The sequence below is a fragment of the Vicia villosa genome, linkage group LG3 (assembly GCF_029867415.1).
Source record: "Vicia villosa cultivar HV-30 ecotype Madison, WI linkage group LG3, Vvil1.0, whole genome shotgun sequence".
Classification (NCBI taxonomy): Eukaryota; Viridiplantae; Streptophyta; class Magnoliopsida; order Fabales; family Fabaceae; genus Vicia; species Vicia villosa.
Genome location: NC_081182.1, coordinates 36,198,857 through 36,210,401, shown reverse-complemented (window position 1 = coordinate 36,210,401; position 11,545 = coordinate 36,198,857). Strand labels below are relative to the sequence as shown.

The following is an 11,545-nucleotide window of genomic DNA, read 5'->3' as shown; positions in this document are numbered from 1 at the left end:
TGGTTAACTTCCTTCTATTAATAATATTCTGTTAGTTGAAAGTCTGATGCATAACTTATTGTCAATTAGTCAATTAAGTGACAGTGGTTATGGCATCATCTTTAATCAAACGTCGTGTAAAGCTGTATGTCAGAAGGATGACTTAATTATGTTTAATGGTAAGAGGAAGAACAACAATTACAAAATTAGGTGATCCGATTTGAAAAACCATAATGTAAAATGTCTTCTATCTGTAAACAAATAGCAGTGGGTCTGGCATAGATGTATGGGTCAGATTAGTATGACAAAGATATCTCAACTAAATAAGCTTAGATTAGTCAGAGGCTTGCCCAATCTGAAGTATTCTTCAAATGCTCTTTGTGAAGCATGTCCAAAAGGCAGGTTTTTAAAAGCTTCTTTTAAAGCTAACAAGGTTGTTTATACCTTTAGGCCATTAGAACTTATTCACATTGATTTGTTTGGACCAGTGAAATCTACTTCTGTCAATAGAAAGAAATATGGACTAGTCATCGTTGATGATCACAACAGATGGACATGGATAAAATTATTAAGACACAAGGATGAGTCACATTGCGTGTTTGCTACCTTATATTCTCAAGTGCAGAATGAAAAGAGATGCAAAATAGTCAGAGTCATAAGTGATAATGGTGGAGAATTTGAAAATAAAGATTTTGAAAAACTTTTTGATTTGAATGGCATATCCCATGATTTCTCCTGCACTACAACTCCACAACAAAATGGAGTTGTAGAGAGCAAGAATAAGACTTTGCAAGAAAATGGCTCGCATCATGATCCAAGAGACTGACATGGCTAATCACTTTTGGGCATAAGCAGTAAATACAACTTGTTACGTTCAAAATAGGATCTCTATAAGACATGTTTTAGATAAGACTCCATATGAACAGTGGAAGATTAAAAAGCCCAACATTTCTTGTTTCTTATTTCCATCCATTTGGATGTGTATGTTTTATTTTGAATACTAAAGAGAATCTGAATAAATTTGATTCTTACTATAATCCTTTCTTGCAGATATCCATCTGAATTCACCTCGAGTTTAAATTTAACGGGGGAAATATGATTTTATTGGGTTTAATTCGGGTTTCGATTTTTCCAATTCCAACAAATTAGGACTAGGGGTGGGAATAGGCTAGGCCGAGCTAGGCATTGCCAAGCCTGAGCCTGGTCTGCTAAAAAATTCAAAGCCTAAGTCTGGCCTGTAGCCTATAGTAGGCTTATTTTTTTGGCCTGAGCTTGGCCTTTTAGAAGGCCTGATTGGCTTGTTAGCCTACTTAAAAGCCTATTTCATTTGAACATTTGTAAATAAGTCATTCAACTAAACTTTATATAGACTAAAAAATTAAAAGATCAGTGAGATTAAATGTTTTTTGCATTGACTTATTTGAGTTTACCTAATAGTATAAATTTTGTGATACTATTTGTTTGAAAAAACTTATGGAAGTAACTTATGACATTGTTCGTAAGATTTTTTTTCATCTTATTTTCATAATTTCTTTAAGATAACTAATATTTATTTTTATATTTTAATTTAAAATACAAAATATAATATAATATTAATAAAATTATTCAAATTTATTTAAATAGGCCGGCCTCATAGGCTTAAAAGGCTTTTTATATGGCCTGTGGCCTAGCCTTTTTAGCTAAACAGGCTTATAAAAAAGCCTAGGTCTTTTCTATTTATGTAAAAAGTCTGGTCTGGCCTTGGCCTATGTAGGCTGGGCCGTAGGCCCCTGTTAGGCGGCCTGGCCTATTCCCACCCCTAATTGGGGCGGATCGGGTAATGGGAATATTAGAATCCACCTAAACGTACCATGTTTATTTCATTATGTACTTTATTACTTAGTTTTAATAATTTAAAATATTAAATATGTGATAAATATTTTAATTTGTATTTATTATTTAAAATATTTGAAACGTATGTATGAATTTTTTTAAAATTGTTTTCTTTTATTATTTATAATGCAATACAATTTTGATAAATAAAAGAAAATTAATATTTAAATGAATGTTGTCATTTAAAAAAAAATAACAGTGCCTTATTATTTGTTTTATTAAACAATGTAGGTTTTTTTTTTTTTTTACGGGATTAAACAATGTAGTTAAAATTCAATGATTTTAATTTATATGTCATTTACATTTTAAAAAGTGTGTATGCATATAGTCTTAAAAAAAAAAAAAAGAATTAAAAGGAATCAAAAGTAACGGGACAAACGCAAAAGTTAATTGACAGTATTCATAAACGACATTCGTATAACTACAAACGGCGATAAAGAGGATGAGCATACATGTCGTTAATAGAGGAAAAAACTAGAAAAAATATCAAATTTATCAGAGCCTGGTTTCGATCCAGGGACCTGTGGGTTATGGGCCCACCACGCTTCCGCTGCGCCACTCTGATTTGATGACCTAGATTTCGCCAAAGTAATATATATTATCTATTTAACTGGTAATCATCAATAGTGAATTGTAGCAGAGTATTTGCTAAATGACTTCAGGGGTAATGTTTTGACAATTTCTGGCAACCTGGCTTTGGTTTTTATTATTGAAATCTAACAAAAGTTTATAGCTTTTAGATGAGCTAGATTTGGTCCTAGGATCCATAATCATTTTGGTTTTTAGACAAATTTCATACTATATACATGAAGACATTGTTGTTTCTATTAATCGTATTTATTATGCTTTTAAACTTACAAAAATTGTCTTATTGTACAGGAATTATTTAGTTCTAATTATATTATTAGCTAGTAGTACAATACAAAGCTAGTTAGCATAATGGGTCATCATAACTAGGCAACCAATTTTTAGCAGGTCTAGTTCACTTATTGGTCGCATTTGCATTGTCCTGTTTTTTTTAGTTAGAATTGATGCATATTTGTGAACTATTTTGTAAAAGAAAAAATGGCAATGCATTGGAGATAATTAGAATGTAATGATTTTTTTTTTTTGTTAATAATGCAAATTTTTCTATGCAAATTTTTAAAATTTGGCCCATAATAAATAAAAGTATACAAAAAATAAAAAGAACAGTTTTTATTTATTATAAATAAAATAGTCATCATTATAAATAATATTTAAAATAATTAAATAGTTCATAATTCAATTTTAGTATTTAATAATTTTTTTTTCTAAATAATGATTCTTCTAATATTTGTTTCCTCATAATTTTGGTTACTCTCCTTAAATTCTTCTAATAGAAGCTTACATGAAGGGACATTTGACATATGTTTGACACTTTAGGAGCAACATTGAATTTTGTTGGATTAAATTAATTTATAATTAAGGAATCTAACTATTGATAAATATTTATTTTATTTATAAAAAAATGTCTTTAAATATCAGCTTCTCCAAAATGTGTTTTACAAACCGTATGATGAGAAGCACCAAAAATCAAAATCTAGGATCCAACATGTGACGAATGAGATAAACAAGTTTTATAATTACTCAAGTGGGCATCAGTTACAAAAGTTTAACTAGTTGTCTTGCATTGAAGGTGCTCGAAGTATTCCACATTGAATAACATATTTTGACTAGTGGTGATGTCCTTGGTCTTGATTTTATAAGTGAATGGTTATGAATATGTAGCATTTGCTTATTTTTTAGGGAAGTCAATCAATTGGAAGCACTTATCTTAGGTATATCTCGTACATTTACAATGCAAACTTGGGGACGATGAAAATGTATGGTGTCACGTGCAAGTATACATGTATGTTATAAATAGCAAGTGATAGAATAGTAGGGATGTCGAACCCACATGGAGTGAAAGGTAATTTAAAATAATTTTGTAAAGAACTACCTTTTAAAAATAAAGCATTAGCAAGATAAAAATAGTTCATGGGTGTCACAAGTTCAGTTTAATAGCAAACAAAGATTAGAACAATGTTAAGAAAATAAATAAGTTTAATAATATAGAGCATGTTGTGCAATGTTCCATTAATATAACTTTGTCATTTACATGTACATGATGTGCTGGGTTACTAGGTTTCTCTAGAGTCTTCATCTTTGTTGTACTATCAACCGATGGCATAACAATGCTTTCCTTTTTCTCTTCATCATATTTTTATTTAGGCTCATACTATTTAGAGTCCTTAATATCAACATCATATTCATCATTTTTCCTTCATGTTTCTCTACTTCTTCCACCCTGTTTCCACCCTCCATCATGTTCTCTCCTTCCTTCACACGCTCATTTTCCTCTTCGCCTTCATCTTCCTCACTATCTTTATCTTCCACCGGTTCTTCCTTATCTTTCTGCTCATTTTTAACTGCATTCTTCATTTGTTATGCGTTATCTCTGTTAACCTGTCTGAGTTGTTAATTTAGAATCTAATGATATATTTTTTTTAATAATGCAAATTTTTCTATGCATATTTTTAAAATTTGGCCCATAATAAATAAAAGTATACAAGAAAATAAAAAGAGCAGTTTTTTATTTATTTTAAATAAAATAGTCGTCATTCTAAATAATATTTAAAATAAATAAATATTTCATAATTCAATAATATTTTTTTCCTCACAGTTTTGGTTACTCTCGTTAAATTCTTCTAATAGAAGCTTACATGAAGGGACATTTGACATATTGCTGACACTTTAGCAGAGGAGAAGATGATCACATTGAATTTTGTTGGATTAAATTATTTTTTAATTGTGGAATCCAAATATTGATAAATATTTGTGTTATTTTGGATTATTTATAAAAAATGTCTTTAAATATCATCTTCTCCAAAATGTGTTTTACAAACCATATGATTAGAAGCATCGGAAACCAAAATCTAGGATCCAACATGTGATGAATGAGCGAAACAAGTTTTAGAATTACTCGAGTGGGCAACAGTTACAAAGGTTTAACTAGTTTTCTTGTATTGAAGGTGCTCAAAGTATTCCACATCAAATAACATATTTTGACCAGCAGTGATGTTCTTTACCTTTATTTTAGAAGCGAATGGTTGTGAACATATGGTTGTGAATATATTGTGTTATTAATAAACTACTCTTAAAATAGTACACTACAATGAATTTAACTATTGAATGCCAACACAAATACAAATATTCAAGTATTAGGACTTACAATAACTCACTAAATATGGGTTATTACACCCCCTGAACTTAAATCATTACATGTCCTCAAGTGATGCGACATATAACAACAGAAAAATATTTCATTGCCATTTATCTCCTAATCTAACAGTTCAAATCATAATCAATTCAAAAGTCATCTCAGGGGATTGTTTTCAAGGATTGGCATAACTATGTCTTAATATTATTTAGTTAGTGTGTGTGTGGTTCTTCCTGAAGCTGCCTGTCACGCATGTACTCTTTTGTTAAGATAGTCAGCCTAAAACCTAGTTTTGTTATCTTATCCTATGGTCAAAGAATTCATTTATTTCAATTTCATAAGGGAGAATTAACTGCTTTGCTTTAGATTTTTTGTTCATTTTGAACTTGAGGCTTACACAAGCATTTTTATTATTGATAAGTTTTTTTAGATGCTCCACCCTTTCATCTGAAAAGGGTCTCACTTGTAATGATTCCAACATGTTATTAATGGAATAAACATCCATCGCTCCTTCAGTTTCGGGTATAATAACTTATTTGTCATGCACATTTATATTTTTCATTCTTTTCACACACTTTTGCGTGTTTATCAACACAAGCAGTGTATCATTTGTGCCAACCCTAAACAAAAATATTATCATACCCTAGACTAAATCCTATAATGAACATAATTCCATATTTAAAAACAATTCAAACTTCTTAATAGATTAACTTTTTTCCCGACTACTAGATGCGTGAGTGGGGTTATCAGAAAATCATAAAAATGTGCATTTATTAGTAACTGTCGAATCAGAATTATTTTAAGTCCTTATAATTTTTGTTATTTTGGGGATGAAGTCAATTATTTTCCTCCTGTTTTATATTATTATTATTATTATTATTATTATTATTATTATTATTATTATTATTATTATTATTATTATTATTATTATTATTATTATTATTATTATTATTTCTATTTTACTATACTAGAAACAACAATGATAAACAAAAATTACTTCATTCGTTCTTTGGAAATTGAAAAGGACCGAAATTTAAACGGCGTAATTTTAAATAACTGAAATAAAATCCTATAACTAGCATATGATTATGGGTAGATTAATTTAGGTAAACGGATGTCACGACGGAAGCTGCCACAACCCCAAACATAGAGTAAAGGCAGGGTCCTCAATGTCATTTGGTGAGTAGTGACACATCATGACTCATAAACCAAAGAGATAGAAGAAAATACCAGTTAGGCTTGAAGCCCGGTACTCTTTTTGTGACCTTTCTTTCCTTCCTATTAGGAGCATATTTCTTGCTTTGTCCTCCTTTATTTATTTTTTGGGAGCCTCGCTGATAACTTCTATCATGACAACTTCAGCAGTCCTTTTCCTTTTGTAGGATTTTTCTAATGAAAAGTCATTGCTTTTATTGGGATCTTCTTCTTAGGGTCTATTTTTTGGAGTTGGGTTACTAGGTTTCTATAGAGTTTTCATCTTTGCTAGACTATCGACCGATGGCATGACAATGCTTTCCCTTTGCTCTTCATCATATTTTTCTTTAGACTTATACTATCTAGAGTCCTTAATATTAGCAACATATTCATCATTTTCCTTCATGTTTCTATTATTCTTTCACTCTGTTGCCATCCTCCATCACATTCTCTTCTTCCTTCACACGCTTGTTTTCTCCCCACCTTCATCTTTGTTAACACACATTTTGTGAGTTAATACATGACTTCATGTGTTTGTGTTTTTAGTAGTTTATTTGCTATTTAGTTTATTTTCATGTCTTTTACATTAAAATTAGTGTTTAGTGTGGAGTAAAATAGGTGCTCTCCTTTTCATCTTTTATGTGGGTTTTTGTGATCATAGCTTAGCAGAGGCAAGACTGGAATAGACCAACAACATTCAAACACAAAGCTGACACCATTAGATGAATGTTGGGGCGAAAAGAATATGCTATTTCTTAAGGAAAAGCGTGGAAATGAATAATTGAAATGGAGGGAGAGTTTGGTGGTATAGAAAAAGAGGATAAAAGCATTCAAACGCAAGGTTGGTAGTGAAGGAGATAGAAGACAAAAGAAGGCACATTCGTACCCCTGTTGTGGTCAGACATCGCCCCCTACACCTACTGTAAATCCTGCCACATTCCACCTTGTCTCCCACTTCCGTCCCCTATTGTACAAGTTCCTTGCATGCTACACAACTTTTGGTTATTTTGGCGCAATTGCATACGGGCTTAATGTGAATTTTTAAGTTCAAGCCCAAGAGAGAGTTTAGCTGCTTAAAGATAAATTTATTACAAAGAGATTGTGTCGTAGAGAATGAAGTGCAAAAAAAGTTCTCTATTCACATCCATTCAGGTGCTAACGGACAACATGATACGACTGAAGATGTCTTCTGAAGATTATCCATCTCAAAGAGCTTTTCCATATTTTTCTTAGGTTTATATCTTTTTTCATTTATTTGCTTTAAGATGTTTATTGTAAGAATCTTGCTTGTTGTTTGTACTAGGCTCACTATGAGCTAAAACCTCTGAAGTTGAGCTAAATGAAATTAATATTAAAGTGTGCTTAAGTTATATGATGTGTGTTGAGGGCTTGCTTTGTCATGTGTTTTAATGCAACAAACTTATTTCTTTGATTGATCAACTTAGAAGTAAGTACCCGCTTGTTGTTAAAGAGAGATCCTACAATAAGCTTATTTCATGAGTAAAAAGGTTGAAAAAGTAGGATAGATATATTCACTTGACATAGTTTGCTTAGAGATAAGAAACTGCAACCATTAAGGAATTCATATTTATTAAAAGGCGTATACTTGGGTTATAAGTGAGGCTAGGTGACTTGTTCCCTTGCCCTAGTATGCATGTTCTGAATGCTGTAGAAATACACCATAAGATTACTCTGACCTTATCTGTCACGACTCCACACGTCATAATCCATAAGTACATTAAGGATATTAATGGATATGTGCTCAACTCAATCTCTCTTAATATATTTTCACAGTGCTCACATTCTTGTTCTAAGTAACTCTGAACTTGTTACATCCAATATATTCATCTCCTTACTCATTGCTTTAAAATACAACAAAAGTATAATATTTACAAAGTCAAATCTAAGTAACAACTATTTCCCGCGGGTTCGATACTCTTATACTTATTACTTGCTGCAATCCAAACATGTATACTTGCATGTGACAAATTAGCGTTTATATTGTTTTATGAAAATAGCCAACAAGTTTTTGGCGTCGTTGTCGGGGAATAGTTATCACATTTTTGATTTTGTAACATTTCTATAGTTTTGTTTTAAAGTATTTGAGTTTTTGACATTCTGTTGTAGTCTGGTGTCACAACAGGTGTTGTCATTATTGCATGCACAAATTGTTGAGCCCAGTTCATAGTGGATATCCTGAACCTGGAAGAACACTCAGAGCCCTAAGAAGAAATATACGTGCTAGACTCATACCAGAAGTTCCTTTAGCAGCTAATCTGGCCTACTTTGAACCACCGACACTGGTACTTGAAGAATCAGATGAAGAGGAGAGAATACCTGTCATGGCTGAAAATGACATTATTGGTATTGCCAATGATAGGGCCCGAAACATCAGACACTATGTTATCTTTGATCCGACTACTATGAGTAATGGCATTGTATTGCAAGAAATCACCGCAACACAATTTAAGTTCAAGTCTATGATGTTCCAGATGCTGTAAACCATTGGGCAATACTTTGGTTCTCCAAATGAAGATCCTCGTTTGCACTTAAGACAATTTCTGGACGTGGCTAGTAATTTTAAAATTTCAGACGTGACTGATGATGCATTCAGGTTGAGGTTGTTTCTTCACTCTTTAAGGGATAGAGCTAAAAGTTTGCTAAATTCCTTGGAGCCTAATTCCATTGCCACATGGAATGACTTAGCTGAAAAGTTCTTAGCTAAATATTTTCCTCCTTCCAAGAATACAAAGATGAAAAATGAAATCACCTCATTTGAGCAAGGAGATGATGAGTCACTTTTTGAAGCTTGGAAAAGATTCAAAAAACTATATAACACCCTTAATTATATCAGGGCACATTTATTTACAAATATATTTTATCCAACTTCGCACGTCTTTGATTCACCTGTTAAATTTGAAATTTTAAACAAGTGAAATCATTGACTAGATATGTCCACTTAGTATTAATGATTTATAATTATTTGAAAATGAAATAACAAAACTAATACAAGACTACAAACCATTATTATTTTTTTTACAATTATTCATTCATCATCAATACTACTAAATCAATATTATATCAATACTTTTATGATTAAGTGTTATTATCTTTTTGCTTTTGTATCATTTATTAAATTGAAATATTGATATTTTTAAAGATTTATTGTTTTTTATAAAAATAATGTGAATACATTGGAATATAAGAAATTATAATTATATGATGAAAATATTAAAAAAATACTGGATTGAAACAATTATTTAATAACAAAAATGTGTTATAACTTATATGTACATTTTATTTATCATAAATTGTTATCAATATATTATTGTAATTAATTTTATTTTTACTAAAAAAAATAAATTTGACAAATTATTTATTAATACATTATCATTTATATATAAACTAGTAAGAGAGTCGTGCTCCCGCACGGGTAAGTTTATTTATATCTTAGATCATTCGATAAGGATGTAGCAAATCATCAATATGATAAATGCAATGTCTATTAACTATAAATATTTGTAAATATCACTATTAATTTAAATATTTATAATATTTTATTGATAAAGATATCTTAGATCATTCGATAAAGATGTAGTAAATCACCAACACGATAAATCAAATGTCTAGTAACTATAAATATTTATAAATATTACTAATAACTTTAAATATTTACAATATTTTATTGATTAAAATAAAAAAGGTATTGTGGTGATATTGTTTCGTGAAAATAGTGAGTTTATGTTTAATTATAAATATTTATAATATTTTGTTGATTAAAATATTAATAATTTTAGTAATAAAATTCATAGAAGTTATAATGATAAGTTGACGATGGACTCCACAACCTGTGATTGAAAGGGTAAATTAAGAAGTTACTCTAATAGTGTTAATTCAATATTATAGTGTCATTCAAAAAAATAACATTTTTTGCCACATAAGAATATTATAATTTTAAAAAATGAAAACTTCTTAGATGATTAGTTTTCAATTTTAATTGATATATAATTTAATTAAATATAATTGTAAATATGAAATAATAAATTTAATTGTATAATACACAAATAATATTTTTTTTATCAAATTAATATACAATAATCCTACCAAATGAATAGTATATTAAGCTTCAAATGTATAAGGGTGGGAAGAGAAATTATTTAGACAACACAATTTGACAATACTGTGACAGAATAAGTCAAGAAATTATCAACTTTGTATCAGATTTTACTTGCTTTCTATGCAATCCTTTTTTCTATACATAAAAAATGTAATGAGGACAATATGTTGATGCAGAAGTGACAACAAAAAGCAACTTGCATTAAATAATATATGAGCAATTGCACATCATGTAAGATAAAGCAACATGTTCCAATAAAACACTTGAGTGAGATAAGCCCATCTTGACTTTGTTATAAAGTAATATACTCCCTCTGGCCATTATTATAAGCAAATATTTTCTTTTTAAGTTCATTGGATAATGAATGTATCTGGTCTTTTATGTAGACCAGATACATTCATTAAAAGAATATTTGCTTATAATTTAGGCTGGAGGGAGTGTTAGTTTAGCCATAAATTTATAAATTTTATCTTATTATCAATGGAAATAATTGTTATTTGGTTATCAAATAGTAAGAGTGTGTTCATTTTACTTTACATTGTTTCGGTCCTGCTACTAGTGAAAATGGTTTAGCTTATTTCAACATTTTTACAGCTGTGGTTTTTAGACATGCTAAGCATTACCGAGATTAACATAATGTATAAACGGTTTTTCAATAATATTGAATGTTCAGTATTTACAAGTATAGATCATTATAGTCAACATTTTTATTGGAAAATAAAAATTCCAACACTCAAGTAATTGAGCATTTGTTTATTAAATCTCAGATATCAAAGAGTCACTTTTACAACATATCTAGTTGAAACAACCATTTGAACTATGTCAATCAAACTTCTAAATTATATTCGAAAATGTTTTGACCATTTGAACTAATGTCAACCAAACTTCAAAAATAGCCAAACTTAATTCCCTAAGCTAATGGCAATTCACTTTCATAATTGAGGGTTCTGCACAAGACAACAAATATAATGGCATTAAAGAGCATGCACATAAAAGACATAGTGAAGACAATAAACTTAAAAAACATGACATAACATTACCTTAGAGACTGTTTTGAGAAACACGTATTCACCGCAAAAGTAGCGATAGAGATTTCTCATGAGGCTATCACAAGGGCATGTGAATTATTGTTATTCATATATGAGTGTAATATGTAGTCAGTT

The 11,545-nt window shown here is 30.0% G+C and overlaps 1 non-coding gene across 1 annotated transcript; it reads right to left on the bottom strand.

The window, feature by feature from the left end:
* Positions 1-2,344: 2,344 nt before the first annotated feature.
* TRNAM-CAU (transfer RNA methionine (anticodon CAU)) lies at positions 2,345-2,416 on the bottom strand. Its single transcript has one exon. It is a non-coding gene; the product is annotated as a tRNA-Met (tRNA).
* Positions 2,417-11,545: the final 9,129 nt, after the last annotated feature.